This window comes from Pongo abelii, chromosome 10 (genome assembly GCF_028885655.2).
Source record: "Pongo abelii isolate AG06213 chromosome 10, NHGRI_mPonAbe1-v2.0_pri, whole genome shotgun sequence".
Taxonomy (NCBI): domain Eukaryota; kingdom Metazoa; phylum Chordata; class Mammalia; order Primates; family Hominidae; genus Pongo; species Pongo abelii.
In genome coordinates, this window is record NC_071995.2 from 44,888,260 (window position 1) to 44,907,803 (window position 19,544).

Below are 19,544 nucleotides of genomic sequence, written 5' to 3' on the forward strand. Positions count from 1 at the left end.
GAGCACCTAACATGGCGCTTGCCACAGAAATGATTGATTGTTTTCTCTCTGTATATCCTCATTAACTCCAACTCAATAGAACACCAATTTAATTTGCCTCCTTTGTATAAATGTGTTCAATCCACCCCGTGTCACTGTAGAATATCTATACATTGTTCTAGAATTACTGTTTTCTTATTTTATGTGGATCTGGCTTGCTTTAACTATTTCAAAAATGGAGGCTACGCTTTTTTTTTTTTTTTTTTTGCCTCTTTCCATAGTGCCAGCAAAGAGCTTCTAAATCACGACAGACAGTAAATGCATGTTGATTATAAATAAAACCTATTTTTGCTTTCACTTTCCTTTGATATGAAAGTCAATTAAATAGGCTGCAGAGAACAGGGAGTTTAGAAGGCTGAAATAAGAGAAATATGTAGCCTGGAAAAAAAATGGAGATGCCCAGTAAGCAAAGTGAAATTGTATATACTGCAGACTGATCGGCTCTATCCAAGTGGGTGCTCCTTTTGGTTATGAGCTCATTCAAATGGTAAATGATTTCATTCAAAACTTTCCTTTGGGGAAAGTCACTTGGAGTGTCCACTTTACATAAAAGAATCCAATTTAATCTTCAGTGGAAAAAGTGGAATTGGATGAGGGCAGAGCTCTCCTTTCATTTTAGAGAATAAAATTGGCAGCCTAGATCCTGGTCCAGTCTCTGGTACTAACTAGCTGTGACTTTGATACATCATTGAGTCCATCAGAGCTGACTGACTCCCAGGGCTCTCCAAAGTAATAATGGTAATAAAAATAGCAAACATTCATGGAGTTCTTGCTGCGTAACAGGCACTGTGCTGAGGATTTTTCATGCATTATTTCATTTAACCATCATTCCTTGTGACAAGTACTATCATTAACCCCAACTGAGGAAACTAAGGCTCGGAGAGATTAATTTGTCTAAGATCACAAAGAAAATGTATTTTGGTGAAACTATTCATTCAAGCCTAGCTCCAATGTCCATTCTTCTTTCCTCACATCTACATGAGACCTTCCTTATCCCTATATTTGCAAGCAGAGTACATTATTCTGGGCTCACTGAATATTTTATGCACACGCATATTTTAGTGCTTCTCCCATTGTATTTTGCTAATTGTTTTCGCATGTCTCTCCTAGCTGACTGCAAACAATGAATTCAAGAGCTGTATTCTATTTGTCTTATTACTCTCAGCACTTACTGAAGGGCTTAACAATCAGTAGACTCTCATATGGACCAAAACATGAACTCTCAAATTTGTTGTATCTTCAGAGAGGTTAAGTAATTGACTCATGTTCACACAGGAAGTACAAAGTGAGACCGGATTTTGCATTCAGGCATCTGACCATCCCCACTTCCTATGAGCATCACTGTCCACTCAGTTGTTCAAGCCAATGCAGAAACCAGGGAACCATTCTTTATAATAATTCCCTGCTCACAATTCCTGCCCCCTTCCCCCTTTCCACTCCAGTCATTGTTTCAGCCCAACACCTTCTCCTCAACCCTCAATCCCCATGGTAATTCAGATTACTGCCTTCACTCACCTGGATTACAACAATACTTAGGGTATAGGATTTTGGCTGACCCCCAAAACAAAAGATTAAAAATTATGGATGACTTTTATAAAATACAAGCATGTCTTACAATTTCCCTTAGAGACAAAGATATACTTCTGCCTACTCAGCCCTGAGTAGCTTCAATCATGGTTCTCTAGTAAGTTAGAATTATATTTTCTCCCCGTGACGTACATTTCAGTATAAGGATCAGCAGCATTGCTCCAGTCCTATAAATCATATGAGGCAACCAAATAGTCTCCAAGATTCTAGCTCATTTGCCATTAATCTGTTTTAAGATTGCATTTCACCAGTTTATTTCAGGGTGTCTGACATTTTGGCCCCGGTTTTGATAACTGCAGATTGTTGTTATTTTAAAGCCATTTCATTGCTCAGTCTTGCTGGGGCTGGGGCCCTGCCTTGCTCTTGCCCTCACTAAGCTGCATTCTGGTTTCCTGACTACCTCCCTTGACTTTGAATAACTATCACATGCTCTTGCTGTGCTTTTGCTGTGCTCTGCCACCTGCAGGGCCCTTGGTCATACTGTGTTGAGACCTCCCTGCAGGACTGGCTGCTTGCCCTTTGCAACAAGCATTTTTCAGATAACTGCCCTCCATGCTCCTGAAACACATCTGTCTCCCCACTGCCTGCCTCCTCTCAGGAATAAGTCTTTTTTTTTTTTTTTTGAGATGGAGTCTCACTTTGTTGCCCAGGCTGGAGTGCAGTGGCACGATTTCAGCTCGCTGCAACCTCCACCTGCTGGGTTCAAGTGATTCTCCTGCCTCAGCCTCCTGAATAGCTGGGATTACAGGCACGCAGCACCACGCCTGGCTAATTTTTGTATTTTTAGTAGAGATGGGCTTTCACCATGTTGGCCAGGCTGGTCTCGAGCTCCTGACCTCGTGATCCACCTGCCTAGGCCTTCCAAAGTGCTGGGATTACAGGCGTGAGCCACTGCACCTGGCTGGGATGGGTCTCTTTACAGGTACTGGAACTAATTTAGAACCATAAATGTCCCTTTGATAGCTACTTATTGCAAACACAAGAGAAATTTACTTAGTGTAAAGAAAATCAATCATTTTTGGCAAACTACTTAGACTTTCAACAGTGAAGCTTCTCAGAATGTTGAGGTCTCCTGCTCTTCTGGGAACTGTGGGACAAAGTACTCCAGTTAATATTCTCAGATGACCTGCCAAGAAGAAAGGTCACACCGGTAGGAGTTCCATGTACTATTTAAAGAACAGACCTTAGATGGGAGAGGCAGCAATATGTGGCCAGGGTTTTAATGAGGAAGAGAAAGGTGCCATGTGGCTAAATTCGATAGTAAATGAAATTGTTGTGTTCAGAAACAACACTGGCCTCTTATCCTGTTTCATAATTCCTCTTCTTTAAAGTTATTATCTTCATTTTGAGTATTGTGAATTATTTATTAGTATTATGTATTTAACTTGTTAAATGAAGAAATGTGTTCTTGTATGAGGGGGGGAAGAAAAGCCTGTTTTAGTCTTTTGGAATTCATCTTTAGAAATATTTCTAAAAGTAGGCCGGGAGCGGTGGCTCACGCCTATAATCCCAGCATTTGGGAGGCGGAGGCGGGTGGATCATGAGGTCAGGAGTTTGAGACCAGCCTGACCAACAAGGTGAAATCCCGTCTCTACTAAAAATACAAAAATCAGCTGAGCATGGTGGTGCACGCCTGTAGTCCCAGCTACTTGGGAGGCTGAGACAGGAGAATCGCTTAAACCCAAAAGGCAGAGGTTGCAGTGAGCCGAGATCATGCCACTGCACTCCAGCCTGGGCAATGGAGCGAGACTCTCTCAAAAAAAGGGAGAAAATGAGGATCATGAGAAAATGAAACAATTTTTCTCCATATTACTTATGTATACAATCCAAATCCATCTACTAGCTGGTGACTACAAATTTATTCATTTTCCGTCTACCCACCCTCCTTCCTCTGATTATCTTTCTAAATTCACTTAGAGGCAGCAACTACCCAGAAAAAAACCCCACCATAGTAGAGTAGAGGAGGGATGGGTGTTGTATTAAGGAAGGTATAGTCGCTGTAAGTAACATGATGCAGTAAGGGCCAGAAACAAGAAGGTTGCTCACAGCAGCCCCAGTAGAGTTTAATATCAGATATTGAAGTGAGTCAGGAAGATCTAAGAAAAACATACCTGAGTCTACCAGAGTTGTCTGTTCCCACTTTTTTCACTCTTCATTTCCTCACCCTCTATTCGCTTTTCATGTATAGTTAAATATTCATTATTCATTTTATTTTATGCCCATGCAGATAGCAGTCAGAACTTAATGTTATAATATACTGGCTATGGTTATGTTTTATTAACCATTTGCTTTTTTCTTGAACTTAATAATTGCATTTTTTAAAAACTGCTTAGTTTTCTGGTCTCTATTACAATTCTTCCCACACCTTCCAATATTCTATTAGCTGAATTTTCCAAAGAGTAGTCAAACCAGGTGATGTATTAATTTCAGTTCCAAAATAAATGAATTCTTTTAACTTTGCAAAGACTATTACATATAACACTATGTTACGAAATTTGAATATATTGACATTTTTAAAGTAGAGTGTTTATGTGTGTAACTTTTTAAAAATATGTAACCATAAAAAAGTAGGTAAATAATATCATCTTCAACTTAGACTGCTTTGCTAGGAGGCAGTATAACTTAGTAGCTAAGTGTCTGGCATTAGAGCAACTATCTTCAAATCCTGGCTCTGCCACTTACTAGATGTGCCTACCAGAAACAAGATACTCAACCTATTTGCGCCTCAGTTTTCTGATCCATAAAATGGAGATAATAGTACCTAACTCAAGGATTGCTCAAGCTTAACTTAAGTAATACATGTAAATCACTATATGTTGCCTGACATATAGTAAATACTCAGTAAGTGTTAGGTATTATTTAGCACAGTAGCAAAGGAAGAAACAATTTAAAAACACCGAAAAACTTCATCTAAAGTTTATATATGGGCTGGGCACCGTGGCTCACGCCTGTAATCCCAGCACTTTGGGAGGCCAAGGCAGGCAGATCACCTGAGGCCAGGAGTTCGAGACCAGCCTGGCCAACACGGTAAAACCCCGTCTCTACTAAAATTGCAAAAATTAGCTGGGTGTGGTGGTGGGCGCTTGTAATCCCAGCTACTCGGGAGTCTGAGGTAGGAGAATTGCTTGAACCCAGGAGATGGAGGTTGCAGTGAGCCAAGATAGCACCACTGCACTCCAGCCTGGGCAACAGAGCAAGACTCCATCTCAAAAATAAATAAATATATAAAAAATAAACTTTATATATGAAAAAATATGAACATAAAATTAACAGAAAAATAATAAGCTGAAATGAAAACATTTGCAGCATGGATGGCAGGCCAAAATGTTAATACACAATATGTAATAATCCTCAGATAAAATAGAAAAGTAGGCAAAGTACACAAATTGGCAGTTTATTTAAAAAAAAAACAGATGATAGACCAGCCTGGCCAACATGGTGAAACCCCATCTCTACTAAAAATATAAAAATTAGCCAGACATGGTGGCAGGCACCAGTAATCCCAGCTACTCAGGAGGTTGAGGCAGAAGAATCACTTGAACTTGGGAGGCGGAGGTTGCAGTGAGCTGAGGTTGCACCACTGCACTCCAGCCTGGGTGACAGAGTGAGACTCCATCTCGAAAAAATATATATATATAAAAAAACATATCTGCCCTCACTTGTTAAAAAAAAACATTGCATATTAAAATACAATGATAGCCAGGTGCAGTGGCTCACGCCTGTAATCCCAGCACTTTGGGAGACCAAGGCAGGTGGATCACCTGAGGTCAGGAGTTTGAGACCAGCCTGGCCAACGTGGTGAAACCCCATATCTAATAAAAATACAAAAAATTAGCTGGGCATTGTGGTGGGTGCCTGTAATCCCAGCTACTCAGGAGGCTGAGGCAGGAGAATCGCTTAAACCCAAAAGGCGGAGGTTGTAGTGAGTCGAGATCGCGCCATTGCACTCCAGCCTGGGCAACAAGAGTGAAACTCTGTCTCAAATAAATAAATAAATAAATAATATAATAAAATAAAATACAATGATATACAAAAAAAGGGAGAAGACATAAATTACTAATATTAGAAATGAAAAAGGGGCCATTGTTACTGACTCCATGGACATTAAAAGAATATTAAAGGATTATTAGTCACAACTCTATGCCCACAAATATGATCATTTATATGAAAATAGACCATTTCCTAGAAGGACACAGTCTACTGAAACCCACACAAAGAGAAATAGATAATCTGAATTAGCCAATATATATTAAAGAAATTTAACTGATAATTAATAACCATCTAAAACAGAAAGTACCAGGCCCAGATGGGTTCACTGGCTAATTCTACTGAACATTTAAGGAAGAAGTGATACCAATTCTCTACTATTTCTTCCAGAAAATAGAAGTGAAGGAAACACTTCTTAACTCATTCTATGAGGCCAGCATTAATCTTATACCAAAACCAGACAAAAACATTAAAAGAAAGGAAAACTACAGACTCATATCTTTCACAATCATAAATCCAGGAATTCTCAACAAAATATTAACAAATGAAATCTGACAATGTATAAGAAGAATTATGCACCACAACAAAATGCCTTTTTTTCCAGGTATACAGGGTGGTTCAATTGATTTGAAAATCAGTTAATGTAATTTATCGTATCAATAGGCTAAAGAAGAAAAATGTATATGCTCATATCAACAGATGCAGAAAAGCACTTGACAAAATCCAGCACTCATTCATAGTTTAGAGAAAAATCCCTCAACAAACTAGGAGTAGAGGGCAACTGGATCTCAACTTCATAAAGGATAACTGCAAAATAACTACACCTAATATCATGCTTAATGTTAGGAAACTAGATTCTTTCGCCCTACGATCAAGAACAAGGCAAGGGTGTCCCCTCCCTCTCACTATTCCTATTCAGCATTGTACTGGAGGTCCTAACTAATGCAATAAGACCAAAAAAACAAAAAACAACAACAACAACAAAAAAGCAAGGTAAACGGATTGAGAAGGAAGAAAGAAAGAAAACTTTGTTCACAGATGACGTGATTATGTAGAAAATCCCAAAGAAGCCAGGCGCGGTGGCTCACACCTGTAATCCCAGCACTTTGGGTGGCCGAGGCAGGCGGGTCACCTGAGGTCAGGAGTTCGAGACCAGCCTGGCCAACATGGTGAAACCCTGTCTCTACTAAAAATACAAAACATTAGCCAGACATGGTGGCACATGCCTGTAATCCCAGCTACTCGGGAGACTGAGACAGGATAATCTCTTGAACCCAGGGGGCAGAGGTTGCAGTGAACTGAGACTGTGCCATTGCACTACAGCCTGGGCAACAAGAGCTAAACTCCATCTCAAAAAAAAAAAAAAAAAAAAAGAAAAGGAAAGGAAAAAGAAAAAAAAAGAAAAGAAAAGAAGGAAAATCCCAAAGAATCAACAACAGCAAAAAACCATCCTGGAACTATTATAGTAAGTAATTATAGCAAGGTCACATAACACAAAGTTAGTATACAAATGTAATTGCTTTCCTATATATCAGCAATGAACAACTGGAATTTGAAATAAAAAATAGACCATTCATATTTGCACCAAAAAATTACTTAGGTATAAATCTAAGGACCTATATAAGGAAAACTACAAAACTGTGATGAAAGAAATCAAATGACTAAATAAATGAAGAGGTATTTCATGCTCATGGATAGGAAGACTCAAATTCCTCATGCTACCAGTTCTTCCTGATAACTTGATCTATAGATTCAACACAATCCACATTCAAATATCAGCAAGTTATTTTATGAATATTAATAATTTTATTCTAAAGTTTATAAGAAAATGCAAAAGACCCAAAATAGCCAACATAATATTGTAAAAGAACAGAAGTAAAAGACTGACACTATCTGGCATCGAGCATTACTGTAAAGCTATAATGATCAAGACAGTGTGGCATTTGTGAAGGGAAAGACAAATAGAACAATAAACCTATATAAATACAGTCAATTGATCTTTGACAAAGGAGCAAAGGCAATTCAATAGAGAAAGACTAATCTTTTCAACAAATGGTTCTAGAACAACAGGACATCCACATGCAAAATAAGAAAAAAGTTAATCTAACACAGACTTTGCACCTTTCACAAAAATTAACTCAAAGTGGATCATAGACTTAAATGTAAAATATAAAACTGCAAAACTTCTAGAAGATAACAGAAGAAACTCTAGGTGACCTTGTGTTTAGTTGTGAATTTGTAGATTCAACACCAAAAGCACAATCCATGAAAGAAAAATTGATAAGTAAGACTTCAATAAAACTAAGAACTTCGGCTTCGCAAAAGATACTGTTAAGAAAATAAAAGGGCAAGTCACAGACAGGGAGAAAATATTTGCAAATATATCTGGTTAAGAAGTATTATCCAAAATATCAGCCTGGGCAACATGGTAAAACCACATCACAACAATACAAAAAAATAAGAAAATTAGCCAGGTATGGTGGCACAAGCCTATAGTCCCAGCTACTCAGGAGGCTGAGGTGGGAGGATGGCTTGAACCCTGGGAGGTTGCAGTGAGCCAAGTTCACACCACTGCACTCCAGCCTGGGCTATAGAGACAGATCTTGCCTCAAAAAAAAAAAAAAAAAGTTCTATCCAAAATATGTAAAGTGTTAATATTCAACAATATGAAAGCAAACAACCCAAGTAAAAAAATGGGCAAAAGACCTGAATAGACACCTCACCAAAAGAAGACATACAGATGGCAAATAAGCACATGGAAAAATGCTCAATACCATATATCATTAGGGAATTACAAACTAAAATAATGAGATACTATTACACCCCTATTAGAATGGTTAGAAAATCAGAACACTGACAACACCAAATGCTGGTGAGGATGTGGAGCAACAAGAACTCTCATTTGTTGCTGGTAAGAATGCAAAATGCCACAGCCACTTCAAAAGACAGACTGGCAGCTTTTACAAAGTTAAACATAGTCTTAACATAGACTCCAGCAATCGTACTCCCATTTACCCAAGTGAGTTGCCATTTATCCAAATGAGCTAAAGACTTATGACCACCGCAAATCCTGCATTTGAATGTTTGTAGCAGCTCTATCATAATTTCCAAAACTTAGCAGCAAATGCCCTCACCAAATGCCTTGCTGATATTAGTGCAGTGTGCCTACAGAATTCCACTGCTCTGCTGGACCAGTAACGCTAGGCCATGTCAGTTGAGATCACTGCAGAGTAAGTGGAAAAAATAATAATGAGACTTAAACAATAACAGACATATGCGATGTGGATTAAAAGACACACTTGTTCATTTAAATTCTATTTCCCCAGTGTTCTAAAAAACAATATAGACATTTGTTTGAAGTTATTTGAAAGGCTTTTAAAAATCAGATAGTATGATTATTGATACTGTCGTACCTGAGCGAGTTAGAGAAAACGCCACACTTTGAGACGAATTAAGAGTCCATTTATTTAGCCGGCGGCCAAGAGACGGCTAACGCTCAAAATTCTCTCGGCCCCGAAGAAGGGGCTAGATTTTCTTTTATACTTTCGTTTAGAAAAGGGGAGGGGAGTCTAGTTAAAAGAATTTTACAGAAATAAAGTAGGCAAAAAGTTAAAAGGATAAATGGTTACAAGAAAGTAAACAGTTCCAGGTGCAGGGGCTTTAAGTCTATTACAAGGTGATAGACTCGGGGCTTTGGGCGTTATCAATCAGACGAATTCCTGGGAATTGCGGATATAGCTTGCCACAGTATCTTATCAGTTAATTGCACTGTTGGATGTGCTGGAAGTCAGCTTGGGCAAGTTAAGTCCTTGAGGAAGGGGCTGCCAGTGAAAGAGCCAAGATGGAGTCTGTCTGGCTCTCTTAGCTAAGGGAGAGTCAATTCAGGTGGAAGCAAGGCTAGGTGATTAAAGGAAAAGGGAGAGTCTAAAAACAGGGTTAGTAAAAACAAGGTTGGGCAATACAATACTGCCCAGCAGTATTTTATTGTTATTCCTTAACAAAGGAAGAATTTTTTTTTTTCTTTTTTTTTAAGACAAGGTCTCATTGTATCATTCAGGCTGGAATGCAGTGGTGCGATCTTGGCTCGCTGCAGCCTCAACCTCCCCGGCTTAGGTGATCCTCCCACCTCAGCCTCCTGAGTAGCCAAGACTACAGGTGTGCACAACCACACAGAGCTAATTTTTTGTATTTTTGTAGAGATGGGGGTCTCACCATGTTGCCCATGCTGGTCTTGAACTCCTGAGCTCAAGTGTTCTGCCCACCTCGGCCTCTCGAAGTGCTGGAATTACAGGCATGAGCCAACACACCAGGCCTGGAAGCAAATACTTTTAAGTTTGTCTTTGAGGAGTGGTATGTGTAAACCTGAGTATCCATCAGAAAACAGGCCACTAAGCTCTGCCCAATTATGAAGAAATATTTAAAGCCATTTAGATCAAGTACTATATTAGTTAGTATATTGATGTTACAAATATACAGTTATCTATATTCATTGTAAGCACCACAAATAAAATATAAATATCACCTAGAGGATACTTATGAAGCATTCAGGCTTTGAGAACCTGATTCTAATGTGCTACTAAGATAATGAGAATTCATTAAGAGTTCTTTGCACATAATAGAAGGGTTAATATTTGCAACAACAGGGAGTTGATATTAAATAGAACATTCTAAGCTTCCATTCCTGGATTGGTTAAAAGTCTGGAAAATTATGTCAAAATTTGCCCATCAAGAGATGATACTGCATTGCAGAAGCACATGAGCTTCCAGGTTATGCCAGACTGGATGTTGCCTGGGAAACCATTACTGGCTTTTGCTACAGCTAGAAGAGAAAGCCTGTTCCTAAGGCGAAGATAGTTTCAGAACTTTGTGTCTCTAGTTCTTTCATAGCTTCTGCAGTCCTCACTGCTCACATGTCTTCTACCCACAGCCCCAGTTTGATCTGATTCTGTGTGGTCCCTGATTCCCAGATATTTGCCTGAATTTGACTCCTTCACGTCTAGACATTAGTAAAAAAAAAAAAAAAAAAAGAAAAAAGAAAAAAAATTGCAAACCTGCAAAACTGTTTGGTTTTACCTACGCAATACCTTTTTATTTGAGGAAATGTTTAAAAATCAGGATGCAGCTCATAAAAATATATATTTACAGTTTTTCTATTTTTGAAAAATTGGAATTTTGGCAAGTTAAAGCCATATTCCCTCATGAAGTAATCTGCTAGAGCAGAGTGGCCACTGTGCTCTTAAATGACACATGTGGTCTCCAGTTTGCCACAATCCTCACTAATCCCAATTGTTCCCAACACTGAGGCTATTAATTTTAATTTACCACCATACTTTCGCCTCTGTATATTCTTTATGGTAAAGAAGTACTTCTCTTTTCTTTTCTTTTTTTTTTTTTCCTGAGACAGTCTGGCTCTGTTGCCCAGTCTGGAGTGAAGTGGCACGATCTTGGCTCACTGCAACCTCTGTCTCTTAGATTCAAAAGATTCTCCTGCCTCAGCCCCCCAAGTAACTGGGACTACAGGCACCCGCCACCATGCCCGGCTAATTTTTGTATTTTTAGTAGAGATGGAGTTTCACCATGTTGGCCAGGCTGGTCTCAAACTCCTGACCTCAGATGATCCACCTGCCTCGGCCTCCCAAAGTGCTGTGATTACAGGCATGAGCCACCGTGCCCAGCCTTCTCTTTTCTTTTTTAAATTTTTTAAAATTTTTTATTTCCAACTTTTAAGTTAAGGGGTACATGTGCGGGTTGTGCAGTTTCGTTACATAGGTAAACATGTGCCATTGTTTACCTATGTAACATATGTTACATAGGTAAACATGTGCCATTGCACAGATCATCCCATCACCCAGGTATTAAGCCCAGCATCCACTGGCAATTCTTCCTGATTCTCTCCCTCCTCCCACCTCTCACCCTCCGACAGGCCCCAGTGTGTGTTGTTCCCTACCCTTGGTGTCCATGTGTTCTTAACATTTAGCTCCCACTTATAAGTGAGAACATGCAATATTTGGTTTTCTGTTCCTGTGTTAGTTTGCTAAGAATAATGGCCTCCAACTCCATCTCTGTCCCTGCAAAAGACATGATCTCATTCCTTTTTATGGCTGCATAGTATTCCGCAGTGTATATGAACCACATTTTCGTTATCCAGTCTATTACTGATGGGCATTTAGGTTGATTTCATTTATTGCTATTGCTACTAGTGCTCCAATGAACATACATATGTATGTGTCTTTATAACAAAATGATTTATATTCCTTTGGGTATATATCCAGTAATGGGATTGCTGAGTCTAATGGTATTTCTGCCTCTAGGTCTTTGAGGAATTGCCACACTGTCTTCCACAATGGTTGAACTAATTTATACGCCCACCAACAGTGTAAAAGCATTTCTTTTTCCCCACAACCTCGCCAGCATCTGTTGTTTTTTGACTTTTTAAAAGTAGCCTCCGCCTCCCAGGCTCAAACAATCCTCCACCTCAGCCTCCCAAGTAGCTGGGACTACAGGCATGTGCCATCATGCCTAGCTAATTATTGTATTTTTAGTAGAGACAGGGTTTCGTTCGCCATGTTGGTCAAGCTGGTCTCGAACTCCTGATCTTAAATGATCTGCCCGCTTCGGCATCCCAAAGTGCTGGGATTACAAGTATGAGCCACCACGCCCAACCCCCATATGAATTTAAAAATTTTTTTTTCTAATTATGTGAAGAATGTCAATGGTAGTTTAATGGGAATAGCATTGAATCTATAAATTTCTTTGGGCAGTATGGTCATTTTCATGATATTGCTTCTTCCTATCCATGAGCATGGAATGCTTTTCCATTTGTTTATGTCCTCTCTGATTTCTTTGAGCAGTGGTTTGTAGTTCTCCTTGAAGAGGTCCTTCACTTCCTGATACTCTTCCATGTTTAATATGCAAAGTGAATCTATATACAAAGAACAAACCCTGCTCATTTTTTCATTTATATCTCATGTCTGGTCCCTACAGCCATTTAACTTTGCAACTCCTGGTCTCACTCACAGATCTCTGGGTGTTCTTGAAGTGTGTATTATGCTGTTAATTTACTCCCAGGGCTACCTTGCACTTTGTTTCCTTAATCCTCCACTGCCTACAGACCAGGGGAGGCAGGTCATGCATCTAAAAGTAAAGGTTCTGGGTGGCTCTTAATTGCTCCTCTGAATTTGCCTTATTGTCTACAGATGGGCCATAACATTTTTTTCTAATTTAGCAATAAATACTATATACTTAGTGACTCTTAGTATGAAAGAATCTGGATACTCTAGCTCAGTTGCCTCCATAATCATTTAATTTTCCTTGTAATTGAGGTTATATGTAAATACTGTAACCATAAACGAATGTAGCCAATAGTGTAACCACCTAACAGGTTCTCTTTGCCCACTGCCTAGACAGAGCCAGTTTATTAAGACAGGGGAATTGCAACAGAGAAAGTGTAACTCATGCAGAGCCACAGTATGGGAGACTGGAGTTTTATTATTACTCAAATCAGCCTCTCCAGAGTTCAGGGATCAGAGTTTTTAAGGATAATTTGATGGGTAGGGGGTTGGAAAGTGGGGCGTGCTGATAGATCAGGTCAGAGATGAAATCATAAAAAGTCTAAGCTGTCCTCTTGCGCTGAATCAGTTCCTGGATGGAGGCTACGAGATCAGATGAGCCAGTTTATCGATCTGGGTGGTACCAGCTGATCCATGGAGTACAGGGTCTACAAAATACCTCAGGCACTGATCTTAGGTTTTATTATAGTGACGTTATCCCCAGGAGCAATTTGGAAAGGTTCAGAATCCTGCAGCCTCCAGCTGCATGACTCCTAAACCATAATTTATAATCTGGTAGCTAATGTGGTAGTCTTGCAAAGGCAGTCTAGTCTTCAGGTAGGAAGGTGGTTTGTTTTGGCAAAGGGCTGTTATCGTCTTTGTTTCAAAGTTATACTATAAACTAAGTTCCCGCCAAAGTTAGTTCAGCCTATACCCAAGAATGGTGTAACAGCTTGGAAATTAGAAGCAAGGTGGAGTCAGTTAGGTCAGATTTCTTTCACTGACATAATTTTCTTAGTTGTAATTTTTGCAAAGGCAGTTTCAATAGTTTTTTATGAATAGGAGGAAAGAAATAAAGAGAGGGAAGGAGGGAGAAGAGGAGGGAGGAAAAGAGGGAGAGAGAGAGAGGAAGGAAGGAAGGCAGGAAGGCAGGCAGGAAGGAAGGGAGGAAGGAAGGAAAAAGAAGGGGCAATAACCATGTAACTGCCTAAGGGGTTCACCTTGCCCACTGCCGAGACAGAGCCAGTTCACCAAAATAAGGGAATTGGAATAGAGAAAGAGTAGTTCACGCAGAGCCAACTGTGCGGGAGACCAGAGTTTTATTACTACTCAAGTCAGTCTCCCCCAGCATTTGGAGAGCAGAGTTTTTAAGGACAATTTGGTGGGTTGGGGGAAGCCAGTGAGCCAGGAGTGCTGATTGGTTAGGGATGAAATCATAAGGAGTCGAAGCTGTCTTCTTGCGCTGAGTCAGTTCCTGAGTGGAGGGCACAAGATCAGATGAACCAGTTTACCAATCTGGATAGTGTCAGCATCGCATGCAGGGTCTGCAAAATATCTCAAGCATTGATCTTGGGAGCAGTTTAGGGAGGGTCAGAGTCTTGGAGACTCCAGCTGCATGACTGCTATCCATAATTTCTAATCTTGTGGCTCATGTTAGTCCTACAAAGGCCATCTACTCCCCAGACAAGAAGGAGGTCTGCTTTGGGAAAGGGCTGTTATCATCTTTGTTTTAAACTATAAACTAAATTTTTCCCGAAGTTAGTTCAGCCTATGCCCAGCAATGAACAAGGACAGCTTGGAGGTTAGAGGCAAGAGAGCGTTGGTTAAGTTAGATCTCTTTCACTGTCTCAGTCATAATTTTGCAAAGGCAGTTTCAACCACAGTCAGCCCTCAGTAAGTACTAACCATAATATTGTCAATGACTGGCATCAGGCTTGGTGTGTTTTGCTCCACCTCCTGCCTCCTTGGTAATTCCTCAGCCTGCTGGGGACAAGGCAAAAGTCTTTTTTCAGTCTCTCTTTATATGAAATGATCATTTTTTAACTGCTAGGTTTTCTTTGGGGGTGCTGAGGCAGAAGGATCACTTGAGGCCAGGAGTTCAAGACCAGCCTGGTCAATATGGCAAAACCTCATCTCTGCCCTACCCCGCCAACAACAACAACAAAAAAAATCCAAGGTTTTTTTAAGGACCTTGTATGTTAAAAAGGAAAGTGAGGAAGTAGATCTGACGGTAGTTACAGATACTACCCTGTTTCTACCTTCCACTCTGTGCTCTCAAATCCCAACATCACCAACATAAATAAATGGTGATTAGATGTTTTAGCCAGCATTTGCTCTTGCCTTAAGTAAATGGCTATTCGAATGGCCAGGGACTTTGACATATTCATCCAACTGAAGCTGAACTCAACTTGGCAGGCTCTGCCCAGGTAGAAGGGGCTCTGAATGGGATTTTAGCAAACAATCAGATGTTACCAAAATCTTATTAGGAGAACAGCATGTAGAGTTACCCTGTGGTCTCTAGCTCAGGGCCTTAAGGGAATATCCTTTCAGGACCTAGATGGAGCCCCATGGTCAATGCACCAAAAAAATAAAGGACTTTAGCCTGAAGGTGACAGATGGAGGACTAAATTACTTTAAATTTTTGTCCAAAATACATAAAACAAATTGCTAGGATAATATCAGTGTTGGTTTGAATAGCCTGTTGGATTGGTTGAGATGAAGTAAGGAGCTGGCAGCTGGGCTCATCTGGTAGCACAGATAAGAACCTAATTAGCTCTATGAAAGAGGAAGCCCTGTGCCACCTCCCCAGAGCTGTGTGAGGCCCAGGGGCACACCTTCCAGCTGCCTGAGGCTGCTGCCTCCTCCCAGTCCCACTGAGGAAAGGAAGTGCTGTTTCTCTCCTGATAGGACAAGGATGACCCAGCAGATGGGCATGTGGGCAGGCAGAGCTCTCAACTACCTTTTCTCTTAGCATGGGTGACAGTGTGTATGCCCACTGACCTGCCTTCCTTCCTCTTTGCTTTTGTGGACCAAGCGATGGAAGGAAATGACAATAAGTAAATCTTCCTTACACAAATATGTAAGTATGCATTCCTCTTCATCAGACACAATCACAACTTAAAGAACTTGCATCAGTCTTGTGAGCTGGCCCCTAACCCCTGACTATAATCAATTATTCTTAAGATACCTACTGAGAGAACTTATTCAGATAAAACATTTTAGGGCTTTTTCGATTTGAAGTTTTTCTATTTAAAGAATAACAAGCTCCTTCTCTAGTTTTCTTTAACAAACTAAGCATATGACAGGCAGAGGTTACAGATTTTTCATAGCTTACTTCCTCCTGAAATTTAAATCTGTGGTTAATCAAGCTCTGTGAATGACAGTTTCTCCCTCGAACTTTGTGGGCTAACACAGCTCTCTGAACACCCATAATTTGTTGGGTTTTTTTTTTTCTTTTTTTCCTGAGCAGTGTAAACAATTGTAAAGCTTTAAATAAATAAGCTATAAGAAGTTTTCCCAGGGTCTTCATTCTGTGACTCCACCAGGTATCAAGGTCTCTGAACCAGCTGCCCTTAGACACATGCCTGAACTCAAAGCAGCCATACTGTTAAGGGATAGACTTGGTGCTGTAAACTTAGCGATTTTGGTTTTTGTTTGTTCGTTTGTTTTCAGACAGGGTCTCGCCTCCCAGGCTGGAGTGCAGTGGCACGATCATAGCTCACTGCAGACTTGACTTCCTGGGCTCAGGTGATCCTCCCACCTCAGCCTCCTGAGTAGCTGAGTATAGCACGCACCACCACCCTCAGCTAATTTTTAATTTTAATTTTATTTTTTTTGAGACGGAGTCTCACTCTGTTGCCCAGGCTAGAGTGCAGTATCGCGATCTCGGCTCACTGCAATCTCCGCCTCCCAGGTTCAAGCAGTCCTGCCTCAGCCTCCCAAGTAACTGGCACTACAGGCGTATTTTTAATAGAGACAGGGTTTCTCCATGTTAGCCAGGCTGGTCTCGAACTCCTGACCTCAGGTGATGCACCCACCTTGGCCTCCCAAAGTACTGGGATTACAGGCATGAGTCACCCTGCCCAGCCTATTTTTATTTCTGTATAGATGGGGTCTCACTATGTTGCCTAGACGGGTTTCAAACTGCTGGGCTCAAGCGATCCTTCCACCTTGGGCTCCTAAACTGTTGGGTTTACAGGCGTGAGCCTGTTTTGATTTCACTTGTAGGGAACAAAGACTGACACTGGCCGGGTGCAGTGGTTCATGTCTATAATCCCAACATTCTGAGAGGCTGAGGCAGGCAGATTGCTTGAGCCCAGGAGTTGGAGACCAGCCTGGTCAATGTAATGAGACCCTGTATCTACCAAAAATAACTTAACAACAACAACAAAAACAAATGCCCTGCTTGACTTTGTCACAGTGTTTTAATTTTCATTTACATCACCCTTCTCTATGTGACACTGTGGGTGTGGCATCTGTGCTACTCAGGACACAGTGAGGTGTCTGGTGTCAGGGTGAGCAAAGACCAAGGCAGGCAGAGGGACCTCAGATTCTGGCTTCACTGCTTAGTGTCAGCTGATTGGCTTGAGGCAGAACCAGCCCTCCAGGAAGTCCTTTCCCTTTTCTGATATTCCTCATGGAGACAGTAAGAGCTACCCTGCAGGGTGGTTTTAAAGGTAACAATAGGCTGGGCTCACCTGTAATCCCAAAGGCGGGAGGATCACCTGAGGTAAGGTGTTCGAGACCAGCCTGGCCAACGGGGCATGGTGGCACATGCCTGTAATCCCAGCTACTCAGGAGGCTGAGGCAGGAGAATCACTTGAACCAGGGAGGCGGACTTTGCCGTGAGCCATGATCATGCCATCGCGCTCCAGCCTGGGCAACAGAGCAAGATTTCGTCTCAAAAAAAAAAAAAATAATAATAATGAATAAATGAATATGTAACACCTGGATTAAAGTACGCTCTCAATAAATGGTAGCAATAATAATTATTGTTGATTTTGTAAAAAGAGTTAATACACTTATAATGCTTGGAATAGTATACTCAGTAGGTGTTCATTGTTATTGAATATTGTTATCAAAGGGAATCCAGATGCCTTATCAATTTGGGATCTTCAGGCTTTATCCCAGTAATGCTATGGATTTGGCTAATGTGTTTGATTAAGGCAGAAAGGCTGGTATCTTCAGAAAAATTTTGACGTGATTTAGCAGGTTAAATTCAACCTATGAAGGGAAGTAGAATTATAAGATCTGCGTCTTAGAAAGAGCAAGACTGTCGTTTAGAGAATGGATTGGAGGAAGAGAAACTTGGAAGCCACAGCACCACCACAGCAGGATTCTAGATTTGAACTAAAGCAGAGGCTGTAGGAAGAGAAGTGGACTGATCAGAGACTGGCTTTGGAGACAGAAGCTACTCTACTTGTGGCAGATGAAGAGGAAGGAGTCACAGATGATCTTGAGATTTCTGTCTTGGGGTAACTGGGTGGATATTGATTTCATTTACTGAGAGGAGGAACAGTTTTGGAAAATAACATGATTCGTTTAGAATTTATTTTAAATTGGAACCTTGTGTGGTCAGTTTATTCAACCAGAAACAAAGACATTTCTTTACTCTTAGCTATTTTTGTCATGTATTTTAAAACTATCCCATAATTTAACCAGCATATATCACTAAGAATAAATGCATAGGTAGAAAATAACCACAATCAGATTCTTCTGTCATGATACCAAAATATAAAGTGGCTGGGGCCACAGTTATGCAACACTTAGAAATCATGACTAACAAAACAGAATATTGACATATGATTCAAAGACTTACAATTATAGATTAATTAAACTGCACCAGATTCAGATAAATGAAAGTAATGTCTGATTCTCCATCTTCATTTATTTAAATGTATTTCAGGCCGGGCTGGGTGGCTCATGCCTGTAATCCCAGCACTCTGAGAGGCCGAGGCAGGAAGATCACCAGAGGTCAGGAGTTCAAGACCAGCTTAGCCAACATGGTGAAACCCTGCCTCTACTAAAAATACAAAATTGGCTGGGCGTGGTGGTGCATACCTGTAATCCCAGCTACTTGGGAGACTGAGGCACGAGAATCACTTGAACCCAGGAGGTGGAGGCTGCAGTGAGCCAAGATCATGCCATTGCACTCTAGCCTGGGCAACTGAGCAACACTCTGTCTGAAAAAAGTAATAATAATAAATAAATATATTTCAGAGACGCAACAACAAACTATGTTAAGGAAAAGAGCACCCTAAAAGAAAAAGGAAGGTCAAAAAAAGTAAGCTGTAACAATATTTTTGTAAGTGATAATTGGGAAAAATACTTAAAAGCCTACTATTTTACCGGTAAAATGGAATAGTGATATATGATTAATTTATAAAACAAATGATGCAATGTGGGCCAATCGTATGTGCAAAGCAAATATTCATCATAAAAGAATATGACTAGAAGCTACTTTTCATGGCACTATTTTCATTTTCATGTTTTCAGTAGAATTTTAAAAATCCCTTTTCAGTAATAGAAGTGATACTCTAACATAAAGCCATAGATGCACTCCCAACATTGAATTCTAATTATCTGCTTCTGTGTTTTTTCCCTCCCTGCACTGTGAGCTACAGAACATAGAGAAGACCATATCCTACTCAACCTCATATCTCAGGTGCTAAGCATTGTGCCTGACCGAGGGAGCACTCGATGAATGTTTATCTAATAAAGTAAGAAAGGAAGAACAGCACACATCCAAAAATATTAAGCTGTTTCTATCTTCCTTGACAAAACAACCTTATGGCAGGGCACAGTGACTCATGCCTGTAATCCCAGCACTTTGGGAGGCTGAGGCATGTGGATCACTTGAGGCCAGGAGTTCAAGACCAGCCT

General features: G+C 40.5%; 1 protein-coding gene and 1 long non-coding RNA gene across 11 annotated transcripts in view; one reads left to right on the forward strand and one right to left on the reverse strand.

Moving 5' to 3' along the window:
* Nucleotides 1-19,544, forward strand: part of PCED1B (PC-esterase domain containing 1B) — a 160,257-nt gene that overhangs the window by 115,585 nt on the left and 25,128 nt on the right. Inside the window, exon 1 of one of the 10 annotated variants that reach the window (XM_063712135.1) lies at nucleotides 17,697-18,945. The exons of the other annotated variants lie outside the window; for them this stretch is intronic. The gene's annotated coding sequence lies outside the window, so the exon portion shown is untranslated. Of the gene's footprint in view, nucleotides 1-17,696; nucleotides 18,946-19,544 lie in introns of those variants that run through there. 10 annotated transcript variants of the gene reach the window in all.
* The window catches only part of LOC100455192 (uncharacterized), a 67,477-nt gene that overhangs the window by 43,084 nt on the left and 4,849 nt on the right, over nucleotides 1-19,544 (reverse strand). The gene's annotated exons all lie outside the window — the stretch shown is intronic.